The sequence below is a fragment of the Rattus rattus genome, chromosome X (assembly GCF_011064425.1).
Source record: "Rattus rattus isolate New Zealand chromosome X, Rrattus_CSIRO_v1, whole genome shotgun sequence".
Lineage (NCBI taxonomy): Eukaryota > Metazoa > Chordata > Mammalia > Rodentia > Muridae > Rattus > Rattus rattus.
This window is the reverse complement of record NC_046172.1, coordinates 128,596,076-128,610,469: the sequence shown is the minus strand read 5'-3', so window position 1 is coordinate 128,610,469 and position 14,394 is coordinate 128,596,076. Positions and strand designations below refer to the sequence as shown.

At 43.6% G+C, this 14,394-nt stretch overlaps 1 protein-coding gene across 1 annotated transcript in view; it reads right to left on the bottom strand.

Moving 5' to 3' along the window:
• Hcfc1 (host cell factor C1) overlaps positions 1–14,394 on the bottom strand; it is a 71,975-nt gene that overhangs the window by 24,086 nt on the left and 33,495 nt on the right.

The following is a 14,394-nucleotide window of genomic DNA, read 5'->3' as shown; positions in this document are numbered from 1 at the left end:
CGAGCCGTATGGCTCGTAAGGTTTAGCACCTCTCCCTTGAGTCCGCCTCTGCAATTCAGGCTGCGCCGGCCGCCCTGGGAGCCGCCATCTTGAGACTAGCTTCTCTCCCCCCCCCCTATTCTCTTCTTCCTGGACAGTTCTTCCACAGCAAACCAAACAAAGCAGCGTCAATCCTCGCTTCCCTCCTTAAAGACTCAGCTTCCCACAGGAGCCATCGAAAGAGCAGGAGTTAAGACCAAGTGACAATTGTACAGCAGGAGAAGCGGTAACGGCAGGGCGATCATGCCTCCTCCCTGGGAGCCGCCATCTTGTGTGAAGAAGTAACAACTAAACATGGCGGCTATCGGGCGAGGGGGCGGAGTCAGAAGACGTCACCGCTCCCCCGCCTTCGCATGTCTTAGCCTCTGCTCCCAAGCCTCTTAAAGGACCCAAGGCTCATAAGGAATTAAAAGCTTCTGTAAAAACCAGTGCGTTTTCTACTTGCAGGCGAGTTGGTGCCGTTGTGCAGTAGGCTAAAGACAGTAGAGTTCGGGTCAGGAGCGGTAGCGCCCCGCCCTGCCCCTCCCCCCCCACCAGGGCTCCTCCACGCCTCCTCTCTGGGAGTCGCCATCTTGCCACTTCCCCACGCCCGGTCCTCTGCGGGCGTCAATAGCGACTTTTAGCACAAAACAAAGATGGCCGCGGCATCTGGGGATGCCCGGATGAAAATCTAACTCTTCTCCCCACTCACTCGCTCGGCCCCGCCCCCTGGGAACTGTCTCTCAGGTCGCTGATGGGACACAAACCCGAGAAATGGCCTTTAACTAGCAGTGGAGACATGGCTCATGGTAGTTAAGGGTGGCAAAAAAGGGACACTGCGATTGCACCCTTTGCTGGGAAGCAGCTGTTTTCCCGCCCTGAACACTCAGCGACGGTCAGAATCCGGCTACAGCAGGGAGCTGCAGGCGGGGCCAGAGCGGAAGGTGACGCCATGAGCTCACAGGGGCGGAGCTGCCGCCCGCTCCCAGGCCCGCCTGCAACACCCCGAGGAGTCGCCGCCTCCTCCCGCGCCTCCCGAACAACCGGGCCACGCGCTCCCAATTGCAGCGCGCCAGACTACCCCCCACCCAGAGGCCCAGCGAGACTAACGGCGCCAGAGCGAGGCGAGCACGAGAGCAGTCTGTCCCACTCGCGTCACCCGCCCCGCCTTCTTCCCAGGGCTTCTCGCCCCGCCTTTGCGCAGGCGTACAGTATCTTTACGGGTCCGCCCTTTTTTGAGATTTGAATTTTCCCCAGCAAAGCCAGAGAAGTAAAAAACCCGGATGGTGAACGCTGGTCTTTTCGCGCCAATATTGTAAGCTCACACAACAACCTTGAAAAAAGCGTTACGAGGGGTTGGGATTTAGCTCAATGGTAGAGCGCTTGCCTAGGAAGCACAAGGCCCTGGGTTCAGTCCCCAGCACTGAAAAAAAAAACAAAAAAAAAAAAAAAAAAAAAAGCGTTACGGTCTTCATTTCTACGTTCCAAGTCTCCCAGGAGGCTGCTTAGGCACAGCATTGTCATCGCTGTCATAGGCAGGTTGTAGCACAGGGGTCCTAAACTGATGTCTCAAAGCCTATACTAAAAGCAGATGATTTCTTCGCATTAACCTTTCTTTTTTCCATCCTTATTTTAACTAACTTCTAGTGGCGTTTCCTGTAATTGCAAATGTAGGAAGCAGAACATGGAGTATCAGAAACACCTGTGACTTTGTGATTAAAGGACATGTACAGATCAGTATAGGTCCTGTAGCTACTTTGTACAGATCTAGAAATTAAATTACAAGCTCTATTGGCAGTCTGAATAACTTTGATGTTACTGTATTGAGCCTGCTGTAGATCTTGCAATTTGTTATCAATAAGACATTCAAATTACCATATCATACTGTAAACAATATGTATTCCTTCCATGTATTAAATTTACATAGTATTCTCAGCTTTAGTTTATCCAATTGCAAGGCCAGAGATGTGCCCCTATTTATATGGTTGTACCATCAAGAGCTGGTGACCTTAGCCAGTTTCTTTTATAGTCCAAACTCTTCCCTGTAAAATAAAGGAACTAAGCTCCTGTTCTTCCAGGGGCTTAACTGAATTCAGCATGTTTTGCTCTCAAAATCAGAAGCTACTAACTAGTTCCTCTGGGGTCTGTGGGCTTATAGGTGGCTAAGGTTATCCAAATCTTCTGGGAGTGTCCCGTTTTATGCTTTCACATCTGCAGAAAAATCTCATTGGACAGTCCTGGGCACAATAGGATGATCTCATAAATACCACAAGCCAAAAGGCCACCTCTGTTCATTGCCTGGAGGTGACAGTGGCTGCTGCTTAAATCTATACAGCCACAAGAAAAATATGCGGGTAAGGAACATGTATTTCATGAAGATGCTCCTTAGCTGGTAAGTTGTTACACTTAGCTGGGCATAATGGTTGAAATTGGGAGCCAATGCCTGCTAAAGAACGAGTTCCTGTAGAAATAAAGGTGGGGTGAAGGCAAAATACAATATCACACTTGGCAGGATATTCCCAAAAGACTCAAGACCTAAGGGCCAATGCTACTAGTCTTCCCTGTCAGTTCCTTGGGGGAAGCTCTGAAGAGCTATTTGGTGTGGAACAAAAGTCCTGGCAGTTCAAGGGTACAAAGAATTAAGCTACAAAGTAGCCAGCTTGATTTTCCTAGGAGACTTGGGCAATTGGTTTCATGTATGTGACTTTCTTCTGGGGGACTCTGGTAGACACTGATCCCATTTGCAAGAAGGATTGATTTATCTATACCCTTCCTGGATGCCCTCCTCAGTCGACAGGATCTGACTCCTATCAGCGTTTCAGCATTCTACATATGTTGGAAGATAGTCAGGCTTATGTGGGTGCCCATATGGGTGCAGGGAAGGATGCAGAGACACCAGATGAGGCCTCAGCTTGTGTCCTAGCTGAAGCCTCTTCAAGGATACCTGTGGATGGCACTTTGACTCTAACCAAAAGTTTGGCTAGATGGGACATGATGAGATCCAAGGGTACTTATGAAAGATTTGGGGCCTCAAAATATAGACCATGTTAAACCTGGTTTGGAGGTGAGAATCCAAGAGCAGATGTGGGAGCCAGACATGAAGACACACTCAGGATGAAAGCCTCAGGGCTGGAGAGATGGCTCAGTGGTTAAGAGCACCGACTGCTCTTCCCGAGGTCCTGAGTTCAAATCCCAGCAACCACATGGTGGCTCACAACCATCTGTAATGAGATCTGATGCCCTCTTCTGGTGTGTCTGAAGACAGCTAAAGTATACTCATATATAATAAATAAATAAAAAAAAAAAAAAAAAGAAAAGCCTCAGTTCGGGGCTGGGGGATTTAGCTCAGTGGTAGGCGCTTACCTAGGGCATGCAAGGCCCTGGGTTGGGTCCCCAGCTCCCAAAAAGAACCAAAAAAAAAAAAAAAAAAAAAGCCTCAGTTCCTGATGGTGGTAATGAGTTTCAGCAGTGGGACCCACATATAATTAGACCTGGTGGTCCTTCCTAGCAACATACACTCAGGACAAGTAAGCCTCACATTAGGCCCAGCAGCCATGTCCCCAGGATCCAGAGAACTCTAGATCATATCTGAGAAGCCAAAGAGCAGATAGGTTTGGTGAGAAGGTAAGAGAGGAAAGTAGAAGCCAACTGTGCCCCACCCTAAACTTCAGGAAGGAAGTTGGATATTTGGCCTTGAAATTAAAGAGTACTTGCTCTTGCCTGTAATTCCAGGACTTGGGAGGTTGAGACAAGAGGATGGGGATGGTAACCAAGATAGGGACTAGCCTGGACTACTACAGTAGGGGTTTCTGTCTTAAGAAACAAACAATAGGGGTTGGGGATTTGGCTCAGTGGTAGAGCACTTGCCTAGCAAGCACAAGGCCCTGGGTTCGGTCCCCAGCTCCGAAAAAAAAGAAAAGAAAAGAAAAAAAAAAGAAACAAACAATAAAATACTGTTCGTTACTAAGTAGTTTGATATATATAATGGCCTATTCTGGGGCTGAGAGTGAGGCTCAGTGGTACTTACTTAGCAGACATGTATAAGGTGCTATACATGTTCATCCTCAGCAGTACTTCCCCTCAAAACCCCTGAAAACAAAACCAAAAAAAACAGTTTTATATAATAATTATCTGGCTCCCATGATTTATTATTTGTTTATTTATATACTACTGGGGATTAAATACAAGCCTTTATATATTCTAGACAAGGGTCCTACCACTGAGCTATATCTCCAACCTTTTGTTTTTTTTAACTTTTTGAGTCAGGGTTTCATTCAGGCAGACATCTCTTAAACTTTTAATCCTTCTGCCTCAGCATCCCTATCCTCTGAGGTTACAGATATGAGCCATGAGGCTACACTTTTCTTCTTGAAGTTGAGAAATTTTGTTTTATTTGATTGTTTTTCTTTTAAGTGTTTTTGTTTTGTTTTGTCTTGATACAAAGTTTTTCTCCGTGTAGCCCTCAGCTGTCCTGGAACTCAGTCTGTAGACCAGACTGGCCTCAAACTCAGAGATCCACCTGCCTCTCTAGTGCTGGGATTAAAGGTATGCACCACCACACCTGGATCCAAAAAAATTAAAAAATAAGTATATTAAAAATAAAGCTGGGGTTGGGGATTTGGCTCAGTGGTAGGCGCTTGCCTAGCAAAGCGCAAGGCCTGGGCTCAGTCCTCAACTCCAAAAAAAAAAAAAAAAAAAAGCTGACCATGCTGGCTTGCTCCTTTAGTCCAAGCATTAGGGAGGTAGAGGCAGGTGGATCTCTTGTGAGTTCAAGGCCAGCCTGGTCTACAAAGTGAGTCCCAGGAGAGCCAGAGTTGTTACACAGAGAAATCCTGTCTTGAAATACCAAAAATAAAATTAAAATAAAGCAAAATTTAAAAACTTGGGTGTGGTAGCTCATGCCTGTAATCTCTGAAGGCCAGAAAATAAGACAGGTAGATTATCACCCCTATGAGGCCAGCCTGGATTATAAATTGAATTCTAGGGCAACCTGGGCTACAGAAAGAAACCCCATTTCAAGGAAAATAGGATGGGGGAAGAATACTATGCACTGGAGACATGGGTATTGGCATCAAGAAAGAGCTGCCAATTTCCACATTTTATGGTTCTGGTTACATGGCTGAGAAAAAGGCAGGACTGGAAGGCACATATCTTGGCATTACAGTGCAGAGAGCCTAAGGCTTTTCCTTGAGTCTCTGCTACCTCTCAGCTGCAACTGGCTGTGCATATTTTCAGAACACTGAGTTGAGCCTGTTTCCCCTTCATTAGAAGTGGTGGCACATGCCTCTAATCCCAACGCTTGGCAGGTAGAGGCAGGAGGAAGTTTAAGTCAGCCTGGGCTATAATGTGAGAACTCTATAACAAACAAAAACAAAACAAAACAAAAACAAAGCAAGGACCTCTGGAATTGAGATACACTGTATACATGTATCAAAATGGCAAAGAATAATAAAATACTAAAAACAAAAAACAAGGACCTAGCATGGTGTGATGGTGCACATCTTTAATCTCAGCACTTTGAAGCAAAGGTAGGTGGACTTCTTTGACTTTGAGGAGAGTCTGGTATGCCTATCTAGTCTCAGTCCAATCAGAGATACATAGTGAGATCCTGTCTCAAAAAATAAAAACCTAACATCCCATGAGATGATTTATGATTTATCAAGGAAAACTACCTCCCACTAAGCCTGATGACTTGAATTAAATACATTCCTAAAACCTACTTGATGAAGGAGAGAACTGACTTCTGGTTTCTACGTGTGTGTGTGTGTGTGTACACATGAGAACACACACGCAAACACACAGATACATTTATTTTTAAATTAAAAATGTATGCTTTTAGTCAGGCAATGGTGGTACATATTTTAATCCCAGCACTCAAGAGGCAGAAGCAGGTGGATCTCTTAGTCAAAGCCAGTCTGTTCTACCAAGCAGTTCCTGGACAGCCAGAGGTACATAATGAGACACTGTTCATTGTTTCAAAGAGCAAAACTGAACACACACACACACACACACACACACACACACACACTTAAAAAAAACAAAACAACTTGCACAATTGCCTCTGCTTCTGTGACTGTGTGAATATAGGAAGTAGAAGGTAATTTGTGGCTCAGCCCTTTTGGTAGGATAGGAGGGGAAATCCTCATTGTCCTCCCTTAATTTGGCCCAGATTCCCAAACTCAGACTTCACCCAATGGAATTGGTTTAAAAAGGCCCTGGGACCAGCCTGGAAACTTCTACTTGTGGAATGCCACTACAGGGGAAGACTTCTAATTTGTAATGCAGACATGGAAAATGTCGCTCCACACATTTTAAAGCAACTAGTACAGTAAGCAGAATTTTTATAGTATATAGATGAAAAAAGACAGCATAGGCACCAGCAAAGACAAATCCAAGGTCCTCAGGATAAAGAAACTTCTAGAGCCTTCTAGAGGTTGTGAACTAGAAGGTGAACACACTGTGGATACTGTCTCACTTTTATTTACTTTTTATGGTGAAAACTGTTGGTGGAACTTGAGGCTGAGAATTGGCAAGATGAAAATTCATTTTTGGATTTTTTAAAACCATATTCTTTCTGTAACCACAGAGGGAAAAGGCACACTAGGTCTCATGCCAGGAGAACTCCGTGTAGCTGACTTTGGCTACTTTGTGGGTTATTCTTTCTTCTACCTTCTCTACCCAGTTTTTTTCTGACCATTTCAACCCCCTAACACTAGATAAGAGAGGAACAAAAGGATAGGAAGGAAAGAGACCCCTGAATAAAGTCAGGGGTCAGAAAAGGGGTGACATTATTGTTAGACCACTTCCTACTGACTAGGGATATTGAGTTCCTTGAGGCAAGTTCGATCTTCAATGTCAGGCTGTCCAATTTCTTTTTGTTGTTTCTTCTCTGTGCACAACTGTTTAACAAACCATGACCAACAACCCAACAACCCTCTCAGGGCTCTAGCATTTATATACTCTCTGAAAAGTCTCAATTCCAAACATCATACAATTGCATAAACTGCATAAACTGCAGCTGGTAAAATCACACCCCTGGTAGAGCACAAGGCATATCAGTTAGCTGCTGTGGACAATCTGAAGCAGTCCCATATTCCACACCTGGGATTAAAACAAAAACAGTTTCTTATATTTCTGGGTTTTTTGTTTTGTTTTGTTTTGTTTTTAGAAAAACCAAAATGCCAAAATTGTCAAAAGGTTCAAGAACCCAGTCAGTCCATGAGACTTGATGTCTCTACTGGTCTTTAGTATGTGACAGAATTCCATAGAAGTAAGTTCTAATGCCGGTGAAGGAATGGACTTACCACCCAGAGGAGGAACAAGCAATCAAAGAGAGTAAGCTTCCTTCTTCCATGTCCTTTACACAAGCTGCCAGCAGGTGTGGCCCAGTTTAAAGGTGGATCTTTCTCAAAGATATGGATTAATGGTGGCTCTTCCCACTTCAAATGATAAAATTATGAAAAAAATCTCTCGCAGTTATGCCCAGCTGCTTAGTTAAATCACAGATGTGGTCAAGTTGACAACCAAGAAGATCGATCACGAATCCACCTCTTATCAACATGACATTCAGCAATATCCTCTTAAGTCGTGCATAATTTCCAAATGAAAACGATAACTAGGTCATAATTATATCTAGCATGATTAACTATCCCTTCTACAACCCCAAATACATTATAAATTTTAGAATAGGTGGCAGTGTCTCTTTAGAGATACTCTTTTAGTATCTCAAACTTAAGTATAATCATTAATATTCTCTTAATTGATGTTGCATTACATGATAAAGAAATAGAGGAAAGAGTGCAAATATCTACACAAAGATGTTCTTCACAAAAGTTGACAGAAACACTGAAGTCATGACTGCAACTAGTCATGTGGCCTTAGCTGGTATTTATAACTTCCTTCCTCTGCTACCCATTCTGTATTTCCTGCACCGTCATTAAGCAACTCAGCTGGTCTTTTCCTGGAGGTGTGGCCCATACCTTCCTTCCTGAAGGGTCATGCCCTTCACCATCCTGCCTGGATTAGGTGTTATACTTTGCTATTGGCTTTAATCACAGGACATGGTAGCACCAAGGGATGCCCTCAAGGATCTCTAGCACTTGAGACAATCTTTCTTAACTCCATTGTGGAGAAACAATCCAATCCCCCTTAGTAACCAGCCACCCTTTCTAACACTGTTACTCCTTTCTTAGCTATTAGTTTAAGGGCATCAGAAGCCCAAAATGGCCAGAGGGAAGTCTGAACTTCCAGTTTAGTGGAATATTTGTTAAGTCCCTAGTCAGGGCGCTCCCAACTCAGGAATCAAAACTTCTGGTCAGCAGAACTTAATGTCCTTAGAAACAGGAAGCAAACATTTTTCTAGTGGGTCGCTAGGGAATAGTGAGTGGAACTATTTCTTTTTTCCACCTCGATTCTTGTAACTATGGATCCTGGGTATGGGAGAAACTGTACCATATATTGATCACTGACTCAAAACATATACTGCCTTCTGAAGAACCCTACCCCAATCTTCCAGGATGCTGCCACCTAATTGGCACTGTAACTGAACCTTCAAAGGGCTATTCCATGTTTCTATCAGACCAGCTGCTTCAGGATGATGGGGAACATGGTAAAATCTGTGGATTCCATGATTGTGGGCCCACTGTCACATTTCTCTGACTGTTAAATGAGTCCCTTAGTCAGAAGCAATACTGTGTGGGATACCATGACGGTGGATAAGGCATTCTGTAAGTCCACGGATGGTGGTTTTGTCAGAAGCATTACATGCAGGAAAAGCAACTGCATAACCAGAGTAAGAGTATCTACTCCAGTGAGAACAAAAAGTCGTCCTTCCCATGGAGGAAGTGGTCCAATGTAATTAACCTGCCACCAGTTTGCTGGCTGATCACCTCAAAGAATGGTGCCCTACCTGGGGCTCAGTGTTGGTCTCTGCTGTTGGCACATCTGGCATGCAGCAGTAGCTTTAGCCAGGTCAGTCTTGGTTAATGGAAGTCCATGTTGTTGAGCCCAAGCATAACCCCCATCTCTGCCACCATAGCCACTTTGTCTGTGTGCCCACTGAGCAATGGGCACAGGGGGATGTTTCTGGGGAAAGGGCAGACTGTGCACTGAACTGGTCATCTTCTCCCTTGATTATTGAACTCTCCTCAGCTGAAGTCACCTTTTGGTGAGTATTTACATGGGATACAATATCTTTACATCCTTCCATTTAGAGAGATGTATCCACATCTTTCTCAGATGGCTTTCTCACCAATTTTCCAATCATGTTCTTTCCAAGTTCATGACCATTGAGTCAGTCCATCAGTTCAATCCATGAACCCCCGAACAACCACACATCTAGATATTTCTCCTTCCAAACAAAATATATAGCCATGTGTACTGCCCCGAGTTCTGCTCACTGTTGAAGATTTCTCTTCACTGGTGTCTTTCAGGGTTGTCCCAGAAAAGGACTGTAATGCTGCAGCTGTCCGCTTCTGGGTGGTGCTGGCATAATGTGCAAAACCATCAGTAAACACCTCCTAGGTGCATGCTTAGCTGCAGCCAGAATTGTAATGGGGGTAGAAATGATAGGCATTTGGGCAACTTCTTTATGTAACACTTGTGCCTTCAGGGGCCTGCTCAGGCCCATCACATATATCTTACATTTGATAATGGATTGTTGCTGTATACATTCTTCTTCATGACTTGGTAGGTCAGATAACACCCAGCTCATGTCACATGGCAACTTGGTGGCCCATTGTCAAATATTCAGCTTCCACTAAGGCCCAGTAGCATGCCAAGAGCTGTCTTTCAAAGGGAGAATAATAGTGGTAGCGCCTTGCTCCAGATTCCCAAAGGTCTCTTCTGTGATTCACCTATAGGAGCCTGCCAAGGACTCCAGACTCCATCCCTCTCTGCCTCTGATACACAAGTACTATCATGTCTGCTGGATCATATGGTTCAAGTGGTAGAACAGCCTGCTCATCAACCTAGACCCATTGAAGAACCTTCTCCCATTCCAGGCCCCCCACAAAGCTAGCTGCTTTCTGGAACAGAGTAACACACCCAAGAGAGGAATGTGCTGTCTCTAGAATCCAAATAGACACACTAAATGGTATGCTTCTTTCTTGGTAATGGGAGGGGCCAAGTGTAATAACTTATCTTTCACCATAGGAGGAACATCTCTGCATTCCCCACACCACTGAACTCCTAAGAATTTCACTGATGTAGATGGTCCTTCAGTTTTGGTTGCATTTATTTCTATCCTCTGATATGCATATGTGTTATCAATGAGTCCAAAGTGGTTGCTACTTCCTGCTCACTTGGCCCAAGCATAATGTTATCAATATAGTACACTAATGCAATAGCTTGAGGAAGAGACAGATGATCAAGATCCCTTCTAACTAAGTTGTGATACAGGGTAGGAGAGTTAATAAATCCTTGAGGCAAAACTATAAAGGCATACTGCAGGCCTTGTCAACTGAAAAAAAATTGCTTCTGATGGTAGCATATCAATTGTTTTTGCCCATTTCAACTTATTTCACCTAAAACATGTCTAGTCTATAATGGAGACATTCTTACCTTTTTTGGAGACTTTCTTTAAAAGTACATATTTTTCTGTGTTTGCCATGGCATGCATGAAGTCAGAGAACAACTTGTGGGAGTCAGTTCTCTTTTGCTATGTGATCATGTGGTTCCTAGGGAGCAAACTCATGATCCCTCCAATTCTAGACCCCAGGAGTCTTGTCTCTGTATTCTCAAACACTGTTTATGCATTTCTTATTCACTGGGTAAACAATGCAGGACTATCCTGAACAGATCAAATGGATAACTGAACAGGTGAAAGGAGAACCCCAAAGAAAAAGGACACCTTGTCTTCACTAAGTGGCCTGTGAGACCTCAGGCCACTCAGGATGCTCAGAGGCACCTCTTAATTTCCCAAGGCCTGGTTACCAGAGCCTCCTGGGCTGTTATGTGACCATTGCTGTGATTTCTGAGATGCTTTAGGGCCTGGGTGTCTAGATTAGATGCTCTGTTGACAGCTGGCTGGGTAAGTCTCAAGTGGGAGCTCACTGGTGAGTCATAATGAAACCCACATGTGAAGAACCCTCTGGAAATGTTAGCAAAAGGCTCAGATGCAGTGCGTTAGCCTGCCTCTGTCCACCTTTCAGGATCTTGGTCCAGTGATAATATTTTTGGAGGCTGAAAGTGGCCTCTGCTTGAGAAATAACATTGTTCCATTAGGAGTGCTAGCTTAAAGGCATTTAGGAGGCAGAGGCAGGAGAGACTCTGTGAGTTTGAGGCTAGTCTGCTTTACATACTGAGTCTCTGGATAGCCAGAACTATATAATAGGAAGACCTTGTCAGAAAAAAATAATTAAAAATAAAAAATACCTAACATTCTTCCAGGAGTGATGGTCATGTCTTTAATTCCAACAATCTAACCCCACTGTGCTGGAGGCAGAGGCAGGGAGATCTATATGAGTTTAAGGGCAACTGGTCCTATATTTGAGTTTCTAACCAGTCAAGACTACATTATGTGACAATATTTCAAAAGAAATAAAACAAAACAAAACGTTCTAATGAAATACAATCCATAGATATAATAATTTGATACTTACATGCTGAATAATAATGGTAGAAAAAATTCAGTCTTTATTTTCTGTAATTAAATCATTGTGTCTATAATAGCAGAAAACTTATGTGTAGAGTAAAAACAATGCAATTCGTGAATTTAGTAGTTTTGAATCATACCAAAGATGCTTTTGACATCATGAGTTGGCATTGTAGGACATGATATAGCATGTCCAGCACAAAGTGAGTATGTAAATCCAGAATGGTACTACATACCTGTAATCCCAGCACTTGGGAGACAGAGGTAAGTTAAGGATTTTAACTAAGAAGTTGAGACCAGTCTCAGTTAAATAGAAAATTTAAAGTCAACCTGGGCTACAGGAAATCTTTTTTCTCCTAGACTACATGAGATTGTGTGTGTGTGTGTGTGTGTGTGTGTGTGTGTGTGTGTGTGTGTGTGTGTGTGTGGGGGTGTACATTCACATGTGCCACAGAATGTGTATGGAAATCAGAGGACAACTTGCAGGAGTTGGTTGTCTTCATTCATCATGTGATCCCGGGGATCAAAGTCAGGCTGGTTGTGTTTACACAGAGAGCCTTCCACCCTTCCCACTGTCAGCTTTAGAAGAAATAAATGAATGTAGTGCCTACTAGCATACTGAAGCTTACGCTGGCTTCCAGGCTCAGTCAGTCCCCATGGCTCCTTTTTGCTTTTCTCACTCCCTCCCCCTCCTCTATACTTCTCCAACCCAGTGACTTTGTTTCCCTTGCCCCACTCTCTGATTCCTATAATAATCTGCCATTTTGTCCACATATTTTCATTTTTCTTTCTCTCTTAGTGCTATGGCCCCCCTCCTGTCATGGTGTAGTTTAGTAATGGTTAGTCTACTACTTTTTCTCCCTGCTCTGAACTCTTCCAGATATCTCTGGATGTACTCTCCATCATATTTACAATAAAAACCCTCTCAACTATACCTTGGAACAGTCATGTTCTCATTTAATTCACCCATAAGCCCCTACCTTGTTTTGTGAGAAAGGGCCTCAAACTGGTCTAGGACATGCTCATTAGGCTAGACTGGTTATCCAGCAAACCTCAGAATCCTGTCTCAGAGTTCCCAGCTCTGGGATTACAGGAGGCCCTGGGATTAAAAGGACAAAGCACAAGAGGGAATCAGATTCCATTACAGATGGTTGTGAGCCACCATCTGGTTGCTGGGAATTGAACTCAGGACCTCTGGCAGTCAGTGCCCTTAACCACTGAGCCATCTCTCCAGCCCAAACTTCTGGGTTTTATTTAGCTCCTGTGTCAGGCAGCCTCCTCACTGGAAACAGGTATGCTGAGATGTGGATGATTCAAGGCAGTTTCACAGAGTCCTGACAAACTCGACTACACAATATAACAACACAATACACATGTGTTGTTAGCAAAAAATCCTTCATCACATGTCTTTTCATGTACTTACTTTAACAAAACATCCTTTCTCTTGTATATGTTTTAATAAAATATTCCTTCATGAGTCTGCCTTAGTCTTTTACCTGTGTCCACTTCAATAAAATGTTCCTTGACATATTTGCATGTCTCTGCTAAGTGACTTTGTAGCTAGCAGGGCCTCTGTGGGTCTAGAGAGTCACAGGCCTGGTGGATGTGCTGGAAGGCTTAGACTTTTTAATCTTCTTGTATTTTTCTGGTAAATTCTTCCATTGCCACCTTCTCTTTTGATCTTTGCTCCTGTTTCTCTCCAGAGCCCTGACCTCTTTTCCTTATACCTCTTTTTTCTATGCCTCGCCCAACTTCCAGCAGCGTTTCAGCCAGTATGTCTACAGTTGCCTGTTACTGTAGGCTTTCCACGCAGCCACTTTGTTCCCAGAAATAACGACTCTAAGACTTATAATATGAATAAAAGCTTAGGCCAATAGCTTTGGCTTATTCCAAGACTAGCTCATAACTTATTTAACCTGCTTAAATTATTCTGTCTTCCACATGGCTGGTTACCTTCTTCTCAGTTTCATGAATCTGACTCCTCCTCAGAGTTTGGGGCAAATCTACGACCTGACTCATTCCCAGAATCCACCCCACCTCTCTGACAGAAGTCCCACCTCCTATTTCCTGCATCAACTCATTGGCCATAAACTTTTCTATAGGTGATATTTTACAAAAGATTCTCTCTACAGTTGCCACCACCTCAGCCAGTTCAGATCCATTTTCCTAAAAGACAGTCTTAGTTAGGGTCACTATTGCTGTGATGAAACATCATGACCAAAGAAACTTAAGGAAGAAAGTGTTTATTTGGCTTATACTTCCACATCTCTGTTCATCTTGAAGGAAGTCAGGACAGGAACTCAAACAGGGCTGGAACCTAGAGGAGCTGACACACAAGCTGTGGTGGGGGGCTACTTACCGGCCACCAGTCCAGGGATGGTACTACCTACAATGGGCTGGGCCCTCCCATTCAATCACTAATTAAAAAATGCCCTACAGATTTGCCCACAACCTGATCTTATGGAGGCATTTTCTCAATTAAGGTTCTCTTCTCTTTGATAACTTTACCTTATATCAAGTTGACATAAAACTAGACAGTACAAACATAAATCCTTATGCACAAGGTCCTAGCACCAAATAATTTAGCAGTGGCATACACATGAAATTATAGTATTCTAGACATAGAAACAGGAAGAACAGTTCATGATCATTCTCAGTTACATACCCAATTAGTTTGAGGCCAGCCTATGAACCATGAGGCTCTGTCTCAAAATAAATTGATAGAAAAAAAACAAACAACAAAAAAGAAAGACATGAATTCCCTTGCTTCCGCTGTGCTTATG